Source organism: Xenopus laevis, chromosome 1S (genome assembly GCF_017654675.1).
Source record: "Xenopus laevis strain J_2021 chromosome 1S, Xenopus_laevis_v10.1, whole genome shotgun sequence".
Taxonomy (NCBI): domain Eukaryota; kingdom Metazoa; phylum Chordata; class Amphibia; order Anura; family Pipidae; genus Xenopus; species Xenopus laevis.
The window spans coordinates 30,736,439-30,756,404 of record NC_054372.1 but is presented as its reverse complement, the minus strand read 5'-3'; the positions used below and the strand labels follow the sequence as shown (position 1 = coordinate 30,756,404).

The 19,966-nt window shown below is 34.1% G+C and overlaps 1 protein-coding gene across 2 annotated transcripts in view; it reads left to right on the top strand.

Annotated features, from left to right (window-relative positions):
• sgcz.S (sarcoglycan zeta S homeolog) overlaps window positions 1-19,966 on the top strand; it is a 426,387-nt gene that overhangs the window by 215,399 nt on the left and 191,022 nt on the right. The window contains exons 3-4 of one of the 2 annotated variants that reach the window (XM_041579488.1): window positions 15,167-15,228; window positions 15,351-15,415. The gene's annotated coding sequence lies outside the window, so the exon portion shown is untranslated. The remainder of the gene's footprint in view (window positions 1-15,166; window positions 15,229-15,350; window positions 15,416-19,966) is intronic. The other variant, XM_018243160.2, reaches the window with a different exon arrangement.

The window sequence follows — 19,966 nt, the reverse complement described above, 5'->3', positions numbered from 1 at the left end:
ACAGAATCAATAATCAATTAATTGAACAGAAAAGTTGAACATGCACCTGTTAATGTGCATTTTACATCAAAATATTATCCCTCTGTGGATAAGTCACCATTTTTTCTGTGAAGCACAGACACCAATAGACCATCTACATAAGCAATTTTAAAAGAATATTTGTTCACAATGCTACACTGTTCCAATCATCTTAATGTCTTTCAAGTTGCACATTTTTTATACTGAACAAAAACACAATGCATATACAAGCCTATATATATTGGACTAATGCTTACATCATAAAAATTCCTCATATAAAAGTTGAACTGCAAGTTAAAATAGTTGCAACTATTCTGTGTCATTTATAAAATGTATATCTGAAAAGGACTCTAAACTAATAACATTTTAAACAGATTGCTTAAAAACTAAATTAGGAAACCATAAGCCTTGAAACGTAGTTCCCCTTGGAGTTGCAACACCATGATAGAAATATCTACAAAGATAAATAAATTAATTAATGGGTAAAAATAACTGAAAAATAAGCAAATGCTTAAAAAAATATCTGAATTTTAGATTTATTCACAGATTTAGGTATAATCATTAATCAAGAGGAAAAAGTGTTGAGTTTGTGCTACTGCAATCTACAAAAGAAATAATGTGAATTTTGAATCAAGCATATGTTTTATGTATAAATTAACATATTAACTACAAATAAAATGTCCATGTACAGCATATTCATTTTGGTATTATGCAAATAAAAATGTGCATATGTGATAAAACAATTAATTAAATACAGTTTAATTAATCAGAAATGGAACAAGAGGACTTCAAAGGATGCTGACTAAAACAAAAATTAAAAAGTAATCTCATAATAAACGCTCCCAAGGTAAGCAATATCTGCTTTAATACTGTGGTACTGAAGTTTTATATGGGATGTCAGGAACTGGGGTTTAAGCTGCAGACCTATTTTAATGGTAGTGCTATATGTTTAATTAAGATGTATGCTGTATGAACCCTATGTACATGTAACACCCTCTTGGCGACCCCCCTGGTGCCAAGGTTGTACATTATTACCGATTTAAAGGTTCTGAGTCCCCTTTGCAAGGATGGAAGGTACTGGGAATTCCTCTCCGGCAATGCCTCCAACTAATGGGATTCGGGAATACACCTGCGGGTGGCCCTATTAGGAAAACATTCAACACACACTTTGCTTTTATAAAAACATCAACTTTATACAAAGAAAGTGTAAATTAAAGGGTAAGTAAAACTGTACATTTGCAGTGCCTCCAACTAATGGGATTCGGGAATACACCTGCGGGTGGCCCCATTAGGAAAACATTCAAACACACACTTTGCTTTTATAAAAACATCAACTTTAGACAAAGAAAATGTAAATTAAAGGGTAAGTATAACTGTACATTTGCATTCATACAATTTACCCACTACCCTGGGAACCTGTTGCAGCCCCATCCTGGCACCTCCCTGCCAGGCAAAGTCCCACACTACTCCCTTTAGCAGAATCATAAAGTCTCAGTCCCTTTTCACAAAAAGAGTATCAATGTCCCAGGTAGCACACCTGCCCAAATAGCTTTCCCGCTGGAAAGTACTTACTCCCATGTGGCAGGCACACAAACAGCCTGTTTTCCAAACAGGAGACTGCTGGATCCTTATTCTTTTTCTACCCTCCCTCAGGCAACACTCACCCGGGGGATTCACACAGACAGGTCGGCTCACACAGAGGTGGAACAGGCATCCACAGCGATGAGGTCTTTAGAAGCTCCAGACTCTCCTAGCCAAGCATGCAACAAGGCTTTAAATCCTTCAGGGTATTGCTCCCAACGCTGTCCATTACGCAAGCACGATTACCCCCTTGACTCCTCACATCCAGCTCCCAATGTTGTCTATAACGTGAGTGAGAATTCCAGATTTTGGAGCTCCAGACCTTCCATGTCTAGCTCCCAGGCTTTGGGCTGCTTACCCCAACCTCAGAGGCCACCTGCCTCTACATCTTGGCAGCCTGAATCACTATCTCCTCCATGAAATAGTATCCAGCAGTCAGATGGCTGTAACAGTAAATCTGTAAACTGTAACAATGGCTGCTTGAGCACATGGCATCTCCTTTTATAGTGGTGCAGCAGTGGCTTCCTCCAGTATCTGCCATGCTGCACCAGCACATGGGCTCTTGCCCCTGCCAGAACCCTAGGAAACCCCATAGCTCAGCCCAACAGGGGATTTTCCAGACATGTGGTCACTCAGTAGGGAATTAACCCTACGGGTCCCTACATACAGTAAAGAGCAAACTGTCCTAAAGTTTACTGTAACATTTGTACCACCCAAGACTCCCTGAAAGTTATAAATGAGTAACTACATACAGTAGATGAGCTGCAAAAGGTTGAAATCTAGCAAAAGAGAGATGCAGTAGGTGGAAAAAAGCTTGTTTTTCATGGAGAAGTAATATATGGGATTAGTACATTGAAGAAATAAAAATAAAAAACAAGTAGGAGGATAAAGCTATAAAGATATGATAAATGAAAATGGCCATTATACATTTCAAAGCAAAAGTGAGCTCTTAATTCAGGTGTCTATTCACATGCACACACTGGAATAGGAACTCAGTAGCCTATTGAATGCATTTTATTACTCGAATGTTCAATGAGATACTGTATACTGTAGATATGGTAAAATAAGGTAATCCCAGCAGTCAAGAAGCAGAAGAAATCTAGACATGGGTGAATGAAAGACAGTAATTGACATGAAAGATACATTTTAGATCAGGCCAGTGAGACCCAACATTTGGGTGGCTACAATGGAGAAAATTCCTGATGTGGAATTGCTTTAGCAAGCAATGTGTTGTGAGTCTATATCGCTTTAAAGGAATAACCTTTAGGTTTACTTTTAGTATAGTATGTTATAGAATGGCCAATTCTAAGTAACTTTCAATTTATCTGAATTATTTGTTCATTATAGTTTTTGAATGATTTGCCTTCTTCTGAGTATTAGCAGTTTACAAATGAGGGTCATTGACACCATCTAAATAATCAAAGGCTCTATAAGGCTACACATTTGTTGTTTTTTTACAAAAAAAAAACTCATCTTTTTATTCTGGCCTTTTGCTATTCATATTCATATTCCTTATTCAAATCAATGCATGGTTGCTAGTGTAATTTGTACCCTAGCAACCAGATTGCTAACATTTCAAATGGTATAGCTGCTTAATGTATAGCTAAATAACTAAAAAAACACATAATAGAAAACACACTTGCATATTGTCTCAGAATATCACTCTACATCATACTAAAAGTTAATTTAAAGGTATTCAGCCCCTTTAATGTAATCATTAGAAAGAATCTAGCCCTTATTTGCAGAACTAAAGTGATAATAGAATGAACTAAGTGATAATAGATCTATGGGCATATAAGGAAACAAAAGTAATAACTGATAACCTTAGAATTAAAAAATATGTATATATATATATACGTATATATATATGTATATATATATATATATATATATATATATATATATATATATATATATATATATATATATATATATATATATATATATATATATATAGGAGGTAACAAGAAGAGCCCGCACACACAGGACTTGAGTGAAGCAAAAAATTAATCGTTTATTCAACGTTTCGGCCCAGTCACATGAGCCGTCTTCAGGAAGTGAGACGGCTCATGTGACTGGGCCGAAACGTTGAATAAACGATTAATTTTTTGCTTCACTCAAGTCCTGTGTGTGCGGGCTCTTCTTGTTACCTCCATTCTATGTTTAATTGCTCCAGCACCTAGGCATCCATTTTGTGCTCTGTGTGCACCGACCCCTTGGTTGTTATATATATATATATATATATATATATATATATATAATTTTTTATTTTATTTATTTATTTATTTATTTTTTGAACAAATGACCAGCAACTTCGAGATAAGCCCTTGAGAAAGGTCCCTGTGTCGACTGAAACGTCATGTTGGCTTGTCATGTGATTCTTTAATACACATTTTAATAATTCACCAATATCTCGGAATTGCTAGTAATTTTTTCAATATTTAGTTTACTTACCCTGCACCCGAGGCAATCTTCACAAGTGTGTTATGAGTGCTGCCACTCAATAAACTACCATTGTTTTGTTCACCATAAGAACCTCCTGGCGTCCAATCATTCCTATTTTACTATACAGTAGCCTGCGAGTTGTAGTTCTACTACACCCTTATGGGAAACGTCCACTTAGCGAAGGCCCTGATCCTGAAGTGTGAGTCGCAATGTAACCCACGCTCATATCACTAGCTGGACGTAACCTCCTTGTGATCTGGATAGCCCAGATTAGCGTTAAATTTTTTTTTTCTATCTATTTATTTAGTGATGAGAGAATGTGCGCCGGATGAAGGAATGCTCCAAATGTAACAGTCACCCTGGGCATGTTACTTCTAGCATTAGAATTAATATTATAACAAACCTTTGAGACATAGAAATCTGTTTTCCATGTCAATCTTGAAAAAAGTATTGAACGTGGTGCTTCATTAATGGAATGCTGACAAGTCTTACACCTTACAGGTCAAGCATAGGTGCTAGGCAGCTGTGTGAAGAAAACTGATGAGACAGAAAATAGCATGATCTGCCATGCTAGGTTATTGACACAAAAATATTACAGTGTTCTATTTTTAATATCCTTACACATTTATTGATTTTAATGGTTTCTTTTTTTTATGAGATAATGTATAAAGAATTTAGAGATTTATAGAAAATGTAACAGTTCCCTTTGTGCAGAAGAAGGCTTGATCAGCATCTTTTCAATAGACTCACAGCTGTCAAATGGACTGTGGACTCCCTAATCAGCTTGGCAAATGAAAAGGCAAAACAATATCTCTGTAAAGTGTGTCCTGTGAAAATAGGAAGTGGTCTGAGGATTTATAGATAGAGAATTCATAATCTTCATTGTGTATTTCTATAGCAAGTGCTTTACATGAATTTATAATGAACAGGGATCTTACAATAATTTAACAAATTCTGTTTTAGAGAGATTGTGTCAGGTGGTGCTGTGAAATCCAGAAGGAGATGGCAGAAAGGCAGCCTGTAACTTGGGAAAAGACAGGAGAGAGAGGTCAGGAGTTGGCAAGTGAAGTTGGGTATCATCAGCATAAGGTGGTACTAAAGTCCAGCATAACAGGGGTATAAAAGTAGTATAGAGTGAGAACAGCAGAGGGCGTAAGACTGAACCTTAACAAACTCCAGTAGAGAGTAGGAATAAGCTGGAGGTAGAGTTAGAGAAAGCAACCTATATAAGATAAGATTTAAAAGAAATGGGTGGACAATGCAGTGTGGCAGAGTGCACAGTAGGAAGGTAAATTTGGCAAACAGTCCAGGTTTAGAGGATAGAGAGAAGATTATAGACGAGAAGTACAGGTTTTTAGCTATTGATAGAGGCTGATTGTAACAGGAGAACATCAGGTTCGGATTTGTGGCGAGGCCACAAAGGCCCGGGCCTATGGCGGCAGAATAATAGGGGCGGCACAGCTCCCCAGCGCTCCGGAGGGGGGTATGTGGGCGGGTTCTAGGACCGCACAGCTTAGGGAGGCACCCACTAAATCAGGCTCTGGAGAACATACATTCAGGATGAAGCCAGGATCAGTTTGTAATTTTCTTCTCTGGTATTCAGCTGATAATCTTCATTTTCTGAGGTACTGAGTTCAGTTATTGTGGTAAAGTTATCGTTTAACTAGATGTGAAGGGTGGTGGGAAGGAGCAAGGGTGTCAAAAGCTCAACAATTTTTGAAGAATTTAGCTCAAAGCAACACAACAGGGCCTGACATTTCTCTTCTAAATGTGATCGCATCCTGTGCAGCATCTTGTGCTGTCTGTGCTAACTGCTTTCCTAAAGGTTGTAGATATCTACTAAAAATCAAATCTCCCATAGGATATTTTGACAAATTTCCAATTTTTACTTAATAATAGATGCATTTATATTTGTATCTTAAGAACAGTGTTCTTTGAAGGGGTTTGCATTTGAAGTCAGTCTTAGCTACTCAGCTATTAAGGAAACTTAATCCAGGTATATTACAAATATAAATATGTCTATGAAGATTCTCATTTATCCAGGTCATGATACAGAGTGTCTTGTAGAATTAATTAAATTCAATTGGACATGAAGGGGGTTATTTACTAAAATCTGAATTTATCTCACGATTTATTAAAAAAACCTCAACCAAACTCCCATTCCCGATTTTATCTTATTTTTTAATTAAAAAAAAAACCTCGATTTAATCGTATGGCAGAAATGCCAACTCTCCACAAGTGAAATCCGGGAGGTTTTTTTGTGAAATATAAGTATATCACTACATCATACGTAATAATGTGGAAGTATTATTATAAGTATAACAGTATTCTGAATTCCATTTTCATGTTTAAGTACATTGTTGACAGGCTCAGAACATGAATTAGTGTATAGTGGAATAATACCAGTTATGCATCAATCTGTAAATAAACATCTCAATTTATCTTGCCTCAAAATATTCCATTCTTATTATCTGCTGGATGAAAAGGTTCTCTAGTACTTTGATATATCTTGCAGGTTATTGTGTCACAGCAAATCTAATCTAAACCTGCTGAGAGGTCCTACTTCTGAAAGTCAGTTTCTGAAAGTCTCTTCTCTCAAACTATGATACCACAAGCATACCATAGGAAGGAGAGCTAATATTCTGTATTTTATTATTCGTTATCATTTTAGGTAATGAACAAAAATTCTCATAACTTCTGGCCCCACTTGATATTTCTGATAATGAATAAAAATAAATGTATGGTATGTGACTGCATAAGCAATACAAAAACTACTCATTTACCACAAGGGCACTGATCTGATACCAACCATGGAGTGGGAAATAATCTTTATATAGCATGGGACTCAAAGCACTTTAAAGTAAACAAGGCAGCCGTTATAGACTCACTAAGTTTGTTGGGATAGAAGGAATTTAGGTGACTTTTCAAGGGTCATAATGAGTCGCCACTGGGATAACAACCAGGGTTTCTAGCAGGAGATCCCACATTTAAGCCAATTACTCCTATGTGGTGGCCTGCTCATGCAATGTAGGGGCAGATTTATCAAGGGTAGAAGTGAATTAGAGGGAATTTTCAAAGTAAAAGAATTCGTAATTCAAAGTAATTTTTGGATACTTCGACCATCGAATAGGCTACTACGACTTCGACTTTCGATTTGAAGTAAATTGTCCGACTATTCGACCATTTGATAATCTAAGTACTGTCTCTTTAAAAAAACTTCGACTTCAATACTTCGCCAACTTAAACCTGCTGAAGTGCTATGTTAGCCTATGGGGAGCTTCCAGAGCATATTTCTAAGTTTTTTGTATTCGAAGGAAAATCTTAAGAATCGTACCATTCCAAGTATGATCGAAAAATCCTACAAATTCAACTTCGAATTTTGTAGTATTCAATTAGATGGTCGAATTTCAAAGTATTTTCCAATTCTAAATTTGACCCTTGATAAATCTGTATGTAAAGTATGACTGACCTTTGGATCAGTATATAAATAACCTCTATGGTCTAATTTCCTGTATTGATAAAAAAACAATTAAATCTGCCAGTTATTATTCAGCCTCCAGTTCTGTTAATTTCTACCATAATTAATATGGAGGTATACTAATAATTCACACCTATCTTTATTTACTATTTTTAAAGCACATTTTCAAAGGGTTCTTGTGTAGAGTGTAGGGTTTTGCATACAAGTTACAACTTGTATTCTTGCTCTAATATACAGTGCAGTTTTACACTTCAGTAACGTTACATTATGTTTATGCAAAACTTAGGATATTTCAATTTAAGATATTTCACTGCGTGAAATAATTCTTTCTGAGTGTGGAAAATTAAAACAAATTCCTTCTATCAAAACAGCATTCTCTCTGCTGCTTTGCATATAAAATACTGTTGGCGTTAGAACTCTGGCAGATGTTTATAAATAATGCAGCAATCAGATTTTTTGTGTGTGTGTGTTATCAAAAAGCCGTTTCATATAACTGCAGTGTTCAACAATTTACAACAAAAATACTGTAAATACTGTTTCTATAGTTCATTATAAAATGTTTTGTATTTCATCTGTTCTATTTCACAAGATTAAGGGGCAGATTTATCAAGGGTCGAAATTCGAAGTAAAAAATACTTTGAAATTCGACCATCGAATTAAAATACATTGACTTCGAATATCGAATAAGTCGAAGGATTTTTCACTGAATTTGCCCATCGAATGATCGAAGTAAAATCGTTCGATCAAACAATTTTAGCATACTATTGAAGATTTTACTTCGATGTGTAAAGACTTAGAAAAATGGTCTAGAAGGTCCCCATAGGCTAACATAGCACTTTGCAGGTTTAATTTGGCAAACTATTGAAGTTGAAGTTTTTTTTAAAGATACAGTACTTTGATTATCGAATTGTCGAATAGTCAAACTATTTTTACTTTGAATCGAATTCGAAGTAAATTCGAAGTCTTAGGGGCCCATTCACTAAGTTCGAGTGAAGGAATAGAGGGAAAAATACTCGAATTTCGAGTAGTTTTTTGTGCTCCTGAGTAGAATGATTCGAATAGATCGAGCGCAAAAATGCTGCGACTATTCGCCCATTCGATAGTCGAAGTACTGTCTCTTTTAAAAATACTTAGACTGCCTACTTCACCACATAAAACCTACCGAATTGCTTTAAAAGCCTATGGGAAAGTCCCAAAGGCTTGTTTTTTAAGTTTTTGATCGAATAAAAAGGCATTGAATGAAAATCCTTCGATCGAATATTCGTCGGCGCGTAAATTCGCCCAAATTGCCTATTCAATTCTATTCCCCAGTCGAATTTCGAGGGATTTAACCTCTCGAAATTCGACCCTTGATACATCTGCCCCTAAGTATCTTATTCGATGGTCGAAGTATCCAAAAAATTATTTCGAATTTCGCATTTTTTTACTTCGAAAATTCCCTCAAATTCACTTTGAACATTGATAAATCTGCCCCTAAGTAATACTATGGAGAATTACATTGACCATACCCCTAACAAAGTCATATAAAACAACAAATCTTATATGTAAGGGTTTGTTTTAAAACAAAAGGTGAAGTCTATGGGTGGATAGACTTTAAAAGTATTAAAAGAGCGATATAGAGTGATAGCTTAAGAAAGTTAAGAAAGCTTAGTAATATCTCAATAAAGCATAGGAATGGAAGAACAGCATGCAAATATATATTGTACATGCAATGAGGTCTGATGACAAGTGTTCTCCAATTATGCAACAGGGCAGGTCAATGATGTAACAGGGTGGATCAAAGATGTTAATCAGATTATGAACTAGAGGGTGTTACAAATTTACCCCCAAGACCATTGGCAGTAAATTTGTAATACTGGCCTTGGCCTTAGCTGATATGTTACTAGTTAGTCTGGTAACATGTCAGCTAAGACCTTTGGCAACCCTGGAAAAATACAATATTCATAGCGGAATATAAACCTCACAGAAACGAAAGCAAAATTGCTCAGAGAGCTCCTCTAAGACTTTTCGTATCTTACATACTGTATTTACATTTTTATATATTATGCTTCCTCACCATCTCTGAGGTGCCATATTGTCTGACCACTAGATATCTAAATGGCTGATACGTGTGCCATTTTCACATAATCACCTTTCCATACTCTCTTCCCAACTCATTAGTATCAAAACAAAAACTGAGACCTCAAGGCCATTTTTTTAACAATTTAAAAACAATGGAGTAGGCACAAGCCCCTGAGGTACGCTGTTAGCAACATTGGTTCAAATAAAAATGTTTCATGTTATTTATCTTTCAGGCTGTTCTCTATAAACAAATAATATGTTGCAGGCCAATATCCCGTAATGTAATCCATTAACAACCATCATCAAGTACAACTTGTGCAATTGATGTGCAAGGCAAATGATGTACGTTGATGGTGTTGATACGCACACCGACTGTTAATTTTTGTAAAACTGCAATTTTTGGATCAGCTGGAATAAGTCCTATGGCATTGTGATTTTAATTGTTTTTCAATATCTAATCACTTATTTCTCCCTTGAAATTGTTTTCTTCTACTGAGGTTAAACTAACAGGCTTATGGTTGAAACAACTTCAAATTTGGCTTTTTGCTGTTATCAAAGTTTTTTTTGTGTTAAAACTCATGAACTCGAATTACAATTTCTGAAACTGGAGATTTATTTTACATCCAACATCAAAAAGCTGGCCAGTTTATACAGAAGTCAATGGGAATTGTCCTAGGCAATATGTTATATATATGTTATATTTTTTCAATTTACATTTTCTGAATTTTTTTTAAAAGTGGGCACAAAGCTATTTCCTTGCATTCAAGTTTTCCAGATAGGTTTTTTTTAATGAAATAAGTACAAATTTGTGTTTGGTAGGCTAAAATATTTTTTTATATACAAAACGTGAAATTAGAAAATGTGATTTATGATAAATATGTTTACCAGTATTCTTGTTTACACATGAACACATGAAACTATTTAAAAAAAAAATACAGATTGCTAATTGAAAAATTATATACTGTACATCAGTACTCAGTTTCTGAAATTTGAGATTTATTTAGCACAAAAAAAAAAGAAAATTTCAGCATCCAAAAACTGGCAAGTTCATATAGAAGTCAATGGAAATTGTCTGAGGCAATATGTAAGCCGTTTTTTCAATTCAAGTTTTCTGAATTTTTAAAAAAAAAAAGAATTTAAAAACAAAATACAGGTAACCAATTGGAAACGTATATCTGAAACTTGAGATATATTTAGCACAATAATAACTTTATGTAAAAATTCATCTAAAAGTTGGCAAGTTCATATAAAAGTCAATGGGAATTTTCCTAAGCAATATGTAAAACATATTTTCAATTCAAGTTTTCTGAATTTTTTTAAAAATTCAAATGAATTTGGAACTCAACTTGGGGAAATTTATTAATAGAATCAAAATTTTTAATCTCAGATGAATTTAACTTGAAACTTGAATCAATTTGATTTGAATATAATCAAACTTGGATAACGCATAGCATTTATTTTTGTTGTTGTTATTTTTACTTCTTTTGGATTGAGTTAACAAGGTTTTTGTGCTCTAATATATTAGAAATGCTTGTTCACTATGATAAGTAGCAATTTTGCCATTTAAAAATGTACACACTGTACTGGCTGACAGAGCTTAGCATTTTTAGTGCCTTTCTTACTCTAACAGGTTAGGTGATGTATTTTTAATGAAAAAGTTGAATAGCTTGCATGGTGCCTAAACCCAAAGGAAGATTTTTGGTTAACAATTGTAACTATATGAAAATGTTATCATAAATCATGCTCACAGCTATCAAAATATATTTTACATGTAATGTACTATTAGTATGTCAATAAAAAGTATTTTACTGCAGCTGATTCAGAAGTAATGATCAATATATTATAAGTGTTGGCATACTTTGGTCATTTGTTACTGCTCAAATAATTAAATTCTAGAGGAACATGGAAGTTGCTATAAAAACAGTATAACTCTTTGCCTCTGGGAGTCTTTTGCACTACAGAAATGTGTTATAACATTTAAATTAAATTGTTAATCAGGGACTGTTTGCAGCTGCACCTGCTCTAATTTGTAACATTAAACTATGTAATCACTGACACTTCTTTCAAATTAAGTGATCTGAAAACCATTAATATGACCAAAGTATAATTAAAGCAAATTCCCATCTGTTACGTTTTCACTCTTAAATATGAAACACTTGTAAATATGTTTAACAATCCCATATTAGAGTTTATATGTTCTTGTACTTTGCATTCAGAATAACAACCGAGCTGCAATGTAGACAATAGCTCTACACAAGGGCACCAAATGAAGCAAAAGTATATTTACAAAAACCTCAGAAATTCCTTAAGCTTCTAGAGATGTTTAGGATAAGATGTAGAAGATAATTAAAAACGTTTACACACTGAAACATGTTTTGGTTTTTAGTTGCTTAAAAAGGGCATAATAATGAATACTGAAATTGAATTATTATTCTTAACGTATTTTTAGTTGATCAGCACCATTATCACTTTTATATTTAATCTGTAATGTTTATCCTATGTTTATCATGAAAAAGTATTAATTGAAAGCTACACTGTTGTTTTGCTTATGGGGATATGGGCTATTGCAGTATACTCGCTGTTTGATTCTGACCAGGGCATTGTGGTGTTTGTGGTCCCAGTGTCTGTACCCACTTAACCGTCTATTCTGCTGTAAATTAAAATTCTGTTCTTCTAGTTTAAAGAGGTCGTCTCTGATGCAGTGATCATTTTTAATGGGAAAAAGGGTCCCCCACTACCTGTCTATAATGATTTCTAATGTACTTGTGAAGAGTAATCATGAGCATGTGAGTGTCAGACACTTTCCAAGATGGCGACCCCCTGTGACAAGTTTGAAGTCCCAGATCATTGCAGCTATTGAGAAGCTGAGACTTAAGGCTGGTGCAATAAGTTCAGTATGTAAAATATGTAATTTTTAGCCACATTAATTTTTAGGGTTTAGTTCTCCTTTAAAGGAGAACTAAATCCTAAAATTAAAAAAAAAGACTAGGAATGCAATGTTGTATATACTGAGCTCATTGAACCATCCTAAATGTTCACCATCTCTAAAGTAGTAGTGATCCAGGCCTGTCGCATAAGTTTGGTATCTTGGATTTTGTTAGGAGTGTCTGCAACATGTACATGCTTAGTGTACTTTGAGCAGCTGTTGAGAAGCTAAGCTTAGGGGTTGTCACAAATCATGAAGCATAAAATGAGATTTGCCTGTTGTAGAAGCTGATGCTACAGGGTTGATTATTAAATTCATATGCTAATTACAGTATGCTGGTTTCTGAGCTGTACCAGTAATCTGAATTATTCATCAGCTAATCAGCCATTTTATTGTGACATTTACTGTATATTATATATATTCAGTATATTGTGTGTCAGTCCCTAAGCTCAATAACGAACAGCAGCACATAACATGTGCAGTGGATTATCAGAAAAGATGAGGTGCTACTTGGGGCATTTTCAAACAAATATTTACTGCTAAAGGGTTGTGGTTACCTTGGGCTGGTAAGGAAGCCAAAAACATAATGTACACCATTTCTGCCCACCTTCTTTAGTTAGTGGAGAACTAAGCCTTAAAAAATGGATATGGCTAGAAAAGCCATATGTTAAATTCTGAACTTATTGCACCACCATAAAGGTTCAGCATCTCCATAGTAGTAATAATCCAGGTCTTCAAAGTTGTCACAGAAGTTTCCTACCTTGGTTTTTGTTAGGAGTGTCTGCAACACTGCACATGCTCAGTGTGCTTTGATCAACTGTTGAGAAGCTGAGCTTAGTGGGACATCACAAATCATCAAGCATAAAATGAGCTTCATCTGTCATATAGGTTTATGTTACAGGGCAGATTATTAATCTGGTTTCTGGGTTATCATGTGCCATTAATTACTTACTAATCAGCCTCAGCCTTATATTATGATATTTATATTCTATATATATTCAATATATTGTGTGTTGGTCACTAAGTAAAGTAATTTACAGCAGCATAGTGCATGTGCTGATGGAGAGCTTATGGGGCATATTTTGAGACACAGATCTTTACTGCTACAGAAGCCCACGACATTTCTGTCCTACTTCTTTGATTAAGCTTTAGTTCTCCTTTAAGCTTTAGTTTTTCTTTAAACCTAACCTAATATAGCTATACTTTCCAACTCAATACGTGTATCTCAGTATCTTTACACAGATACAAGAAATAGTTGTCTTCTATGTTATTATAAATGTAATTTTTCTTTCTGCATGGCTATCTTGTTAAATATTGTTGTTAAATATTTTTAGTGGTTTAGAAAAAAACTGATAGTCTAAACATTAGTACTTTCCCAATTGATGTAGACAGCAATTTGCTATTCTGATGCACAAAACATATGCTAAATAATTCATGGGAACTAGAGCTGTACCATACTTCACAAAATTACCCTCTAATGTGGTACAAAGATGTGCTAGAATCCATGTAGTCCCACAAATGTTTTTCATTCCAATTTTACCCCTAGAAAGAGTTTGCCCAGCAAAGTTTCTAACAATATTTTGTCCATTATTTTATGTGTTAGATTGGAAAGTTGGTATATACATTTAATTGATTCCAAAAAACTTTACTCAAGGGATAACTGAAGTGTTTGCGTGGTGCCCTGTTTTTCAAGAAATTGCAGTTTTTCGGTAATGATCTGGCTTTTATGAAAAGAAAATAAATTACTATTTAAAGAGGAAAGAACAGAAAATCAAGATAACCATGAAGAAGAATATATGAAAGAGAAAGAATGAGACACAATAACTGGCTTATATAATAAAGTAAGCAGAATTAAGAGACAATCACTGTAATAATAAAAATAAACCTTTAGTGTCCGTCAAGAGAAAAAAATACCAGCTAAGTTGGTGACTATATATGTAATTTTTTTACTTAATTTTATATGAAATCTGCATCTTCAAAACAGAGTTACAAATGCTCAATACAAAATACATATATTGGAAATTGTTAATTAACCAATAAAAATTACATAAATTAATATTTACTAAATAATTACCAAAATATTTCTAATTGTTATATTATAGAACAGGAAAAAAAATATTATAAAAAATATTTTAATCACACTAAAAAGTAAACTGCTGGTATCCCTTAGTTAATTTACATGTACATGGAAATTGCATGTAAATTTTTGAATCTCTTACCAGTTTCTATCAGCAATTTTACTCTCAAAATTCAGCAAAGGTCATAAAACACGCTTTTAATATTACTAAACATAATTTTAATATTTTAATTTTGTGGCATGCAGGATATATGCATACTACTTAATATTTGAACATTTCAATGGCTCAGATTAAGTTTCAGATATGTTTCATTACAATACTGGAGTACTGAGCATATAGCAATAGAATTCTTTATATACAGAAGATAGAAAATAGAAAATATAGATAGACAATAGGGAACAGGTTTACCCAGCTGGAAAAGATAGGCTCCTGATTTTATTTTGTAGACTCTACCCTGTCTCAGTTAATTCTGCATATTTTAAAGCCCAACTTTGTCTCATTTATTCAATTTCTCTAAAATTCTTCTACAACTTAGTTTCCTTTCTTCTTCTTTAAATAATAATGTATTTTCTTTTCCAGGGCACCACAAAGAGCCATCTGCGCACCATGACAAGAAACAAGTAAAGATGAAAATTGGGAATGTAAAAAAAATTCTTCCCTACCAATTAGATAAGTATATGTAAATAAATTTAAGCAGATTTATGATTGTAAAACATTTCTTCCATGAGCAATTAAAAGCTTTTTCAAATGTGTTTTGTTATAGGAAAAGAGTTGTATCCTGATTGGACCAACTCCATAAGAAAGAATGCAGTGGCTTTGTTTCACAAAGTAAGTATACCTTTTTGATTATGCTTGCACAGCTTACAGTTTTCTCAGCTCATTTTTTAATGTTATAATGGTTTATTACACAGCATTTTAATCCCAGTATGATTTTTTTTTTTTTTAAAAAAAAAGTATAAACTTGTTGTTCACTTTAAAACCTTTACTTAGTCATAAACCTAATGTTTCACATTCTTTTGATTGGGGAAGCTGTTGGAGAGGGCATCTTGTTTTCCTGTTTCCCTGAAGCAGAAGTATTTTGAGATCAGTTCTGTAGCTCCTTAATCTGGTGAAGTTAATTTTTTATTAATAAAAAAATAAGTCTGGACAACAGACTGATAGAGTGGAAGTCTGAACAACTTGCTGTGTAATCTTTTTGATTTATACTCATATGGCTAATATAAACAAGCTGTATTAAATGTTTTAATTGAACATAAAACTAAAAATCCCAAAATGAAAAAAAAAACTTGTATGAACTAGCCTGATTTTTGCACATGTTTTATTGTAAATTCTTTGCACTTTATAAATCTCAAAAATTCAAGTCTTGGAAACATAGGGGCAGATTTATCAAGGGTCGAATTTCGAGGGTTAAAAAACCCTTGAATTTGACCCTAGAAGTAAATCCTTCGAATTCGAATATCAAATTAGAAGGATTTTAGCACAAAAGGTTTGATCAAATGATTTTTTGAATCTAACGATTCAAACGATTTTAAAGGATCGATCAAATGATTTTTAATCGATCAAAAAAAACTTAGAAAAGTGCTCTGGCCTAAAATTGCACTTCGGTAGCTTTTATTTGGCAAAGTATGCAGTCGAAGTTTTTTTTTAAAGAGACTCCTTTGATTATCGAATTGTCAAATAGTCGAACGATTTTTAATTTCAAATCATTCAAATCATTTGATTCGATCGAATTTGACCAATTCGATGGTCGAAGTACCCAAAAAAGTACTTTGAAATTTGAATAATTTTGCAATCGAATTATTCACTCGAGTTTAGTAAATCTGCCCCCTAATGTTGAATTTTTTGCAGAGACATCAAATCACAGTAAATCTCTTGTGTTACTCCATTTTGATTCAGTTATTGTTCAACAATTGGCATGTGTACCTCTGGGGGTACACAAAGAAGAAATTACAATACTTTAGTGCCTTTTAATTTAAAAAATAGACCAAAACATAGCCTTGCCAAGATCCTGGCAAGAAAGTGCACCAGCAAGAAAACAGTGCTAAAACCACATGGCCAGTGACTCAAAATGTGAGGCCAGCAGTTTAAGAAATAATAAATAAACATTGCAATTTCTGCAAAAGATACTTTCAGTAAAGACTCTGAAATAAAATCCACTGCTGGCATAATGGTAAATTTCCATATTAATGATAGTTATATGACAAACAATATTTATAATTTTGTTGATAAGACATGACAGTGGATATATGAATAAATATGACAAAAGCATTACACAATTATTAAACTTCTACTGTGTACATTAACAAGTAACTAACACAGTGATATTATTAAAAGGAAATAACTCATTTGCATTCATTCAGCACTTTTGGACACTATCAAAACCATCAGAGTTTAATAAATCATCCTATTAATGCAAAAAGAAAAATGTTCCTGGTTTCTAAATTTTGACTTAATTGCAGATAAAACATAAATAAAACTTGCCCAGATTAGTTCTGCATCCTGTTACTGCCAAAGGAATTGAATGTTAATAACCCTGGAGACCACAGCATTCAATAATGTCTAGTCAAAACAGTTACACAATTGTTATTAAGTAAACTGAAAGGAAGCTTGTAGAAATGTGAAAAGGAAAAGCCATTTCTTATGTATTACGTGCAAGGGAAAACTTTGTAAAGGATTTCTGAAGAAATGTAAAGTGTATGCTATTTAATTTTTAATAGTTTAACAAAGTATACAAAGTTAATCGAGCTAAAGTACAGTATTGCCTGAATAAATCAGAGCCTATAGGTTTGGTGATGATGAAACATGTAAAAGTACAGCACATTTCCAATAGAAATTTCATTATGACATATACAGAGTCATAATTATTGACAGTGGACAGTGTTTTTAGCACATTGGGAGTTCCAATCTAGGGCAGTCTTTTTATGGCTTCAGCTTGCTTGCATACATTTGACCAATCTAGTATTATTCCTTCCTTTTGATCTACTCTATTATAGATTGTTGAATTGTCTGTGTCTATAGATTATTATAGATTATTATTACTTGAAATGTTAGGCCCCCTTACACTTTGGGCATATTTAAAAAAAAAAAGTCAGGATAATACACCACCCATCACTAGGCTTCGTCGTGTTAAAACAGCATAACATTTTTACAAGATTTTTCTTAGAGTGACTTCTGTCGGAAGCATTGTAAGATAACAACGTCAAATCTGGCGTTCGCATGAAATAAAATTACACACACCTTGGGCCATTTATTTTGCACAACTTTTTTCACCGCTTCTACAGCAAATTTCATTTTACACAGAATAATTAATATGCCCCTAAGAATTTGCCAATGCGATAATTTACTAACAAAGTAATTCTTCATGTTTTACAAGAACAGTATAGAAGCATGATTGTAAATTAAAAAGTAAAACCTTTATGTTGTTTAGGATTAGTAATGGGCGAATTTCTTGCGTTTTGCTTCGCTGAAACAATTTGCGAATTTCCCACGAAATTCGCGAAACGCCGAAAAATTAGCAAAACTCGAATTTTGACACCAGTGTCCAAATATTTTTGATGCCGGCCACTATTCCGACGCCAGCGACAATTCAGACGCTGGCGACAATTATGACGCCCATTAAAGTCAATGGGCTCCTAGAATTGTCGCCTGCATCGGAATTGTCGCCAGCGTCAAACATATTTTGACGCCATAGAATTTTCGCCAGCAAATTTTTGCAGCATGAAACATGGAAATTTGCCGAGAATTTGCGCCTGGCGAATAAATTCCCCCATCACTATTTAGGATATTAATGTTTCTTCATAAAGAGTTAAGTTGCACAATGGCATTGTTGACTTCTTAATTCTAAACGTGTTGTCCTTCTCAGCACCTCTAGGTTTGTCACTGTGCTCCCCAAGTACAAAACCAAGTTTACTCTCTCCAAAAAGAAGGAAACACACATAGGGCGAAATTATTTTGTGTTGTACATTTAATGAAACAAACACAATAGAGTTAAAAGGTGTCTAAGTATATCATAAGCATTGAAAGGTAAAAGTCAGGACTCCTCCGAGTTCAGAGATATGGCAGTGATATGAGTTAATTGAATAGCAATCAGTGCCACCCTATGCATTTCACAGTCACTCCAGTTTGCTTAATCAGGGACCCTCCTTGATGAAGCAGACTAGATGTGTGCACCTTGGGTGGATCAAATTAACATTCTACTTAAACACCTTTTAACCGTATTGTGTCTGGGTTCTTATCATTATATTTACAATACAAAACTATATTGTGCACTTCCTTCTTTCTTTTACAGATATATTTTTTAATGTTGACCAGCTGTGTGCAAGATTTAATTTAAGGACACAACAGGGATTCTCAGTATATTGCTTCTCTTAGTGCTTTTAATTGCCTTCAGTTTACTTTCAAAACTCAAAACTGGTATGAATATTGACATTTAACTTCATCTATTTGGTCTACTTAACATTTATCCTTAAGTAGCCCTACATCTTCTCCCTCTCCAACTTAGAAGACTCATAGCTCTAATGCCCAAAGGGTTGTGTTTCAACCTCTACTGTAATTCAATCTTTCTTATTCTCTGTACTCTGTTTATGCAAGAGCAATCAGGAATAGAGTTGCTGAAATGATACACCTTGTTTATGGTAATCAGTTTACTTAACTTTCCCTAATGTAGGACTTGGCATTGAAAGCCCCCATTAGTTTCTTTGATGGTATGGATTTTTCCATTCATTACTCTGTTGCAACATAAATATGGAGTATATTAATCATGTCTACACAGCTGTGATGCTTATTTCTTCCAAAGTTCCTTTACAATAACAAGTCTACAATATTAAGATGAATGATTGCATGCAGCTTTCATCACTTCATTTACCTGTATCGAATCTGCTGTCCCGTAGGTGAATTTAGTTATTGCCCGCCATGATCTTCCAAAAGAACGTAGCTAGCATAAAATAATAGTTGCTATTGATGTCTGAATCCTGGAGACTTTTCTCAGGTACATGGTCTGAAAAAACATATGATATTTTGTCAACAGGTTGTCTCTTATTGCCAAATTAGGGATGGCAAAGAATTTTATGAATATCTTTCAATTCCATTGCTTTCCCCAAGCTCATTAGTCTTAATTATGTGTTCAAGACCCTCATTTTCTATAATGGCCTTTTGGGGTATATAATATTGGCTGCTAATGCAGAAATAGTTCTCAATCCATTTGCAATGCGAATAAATGTTCGCAAAGTAAAAAATGTTGCCTTTGTGAACACTTTGCCCCTCACATAACAGTAATACAGGTATGGGACCTGTTATCCAGAATGCGCGGGACCTAGGGTTTTCCGGATAACGGATCTTTCCGTAATTTGGGTCTTCATGCCTTAAGTCTACTAGAAATTC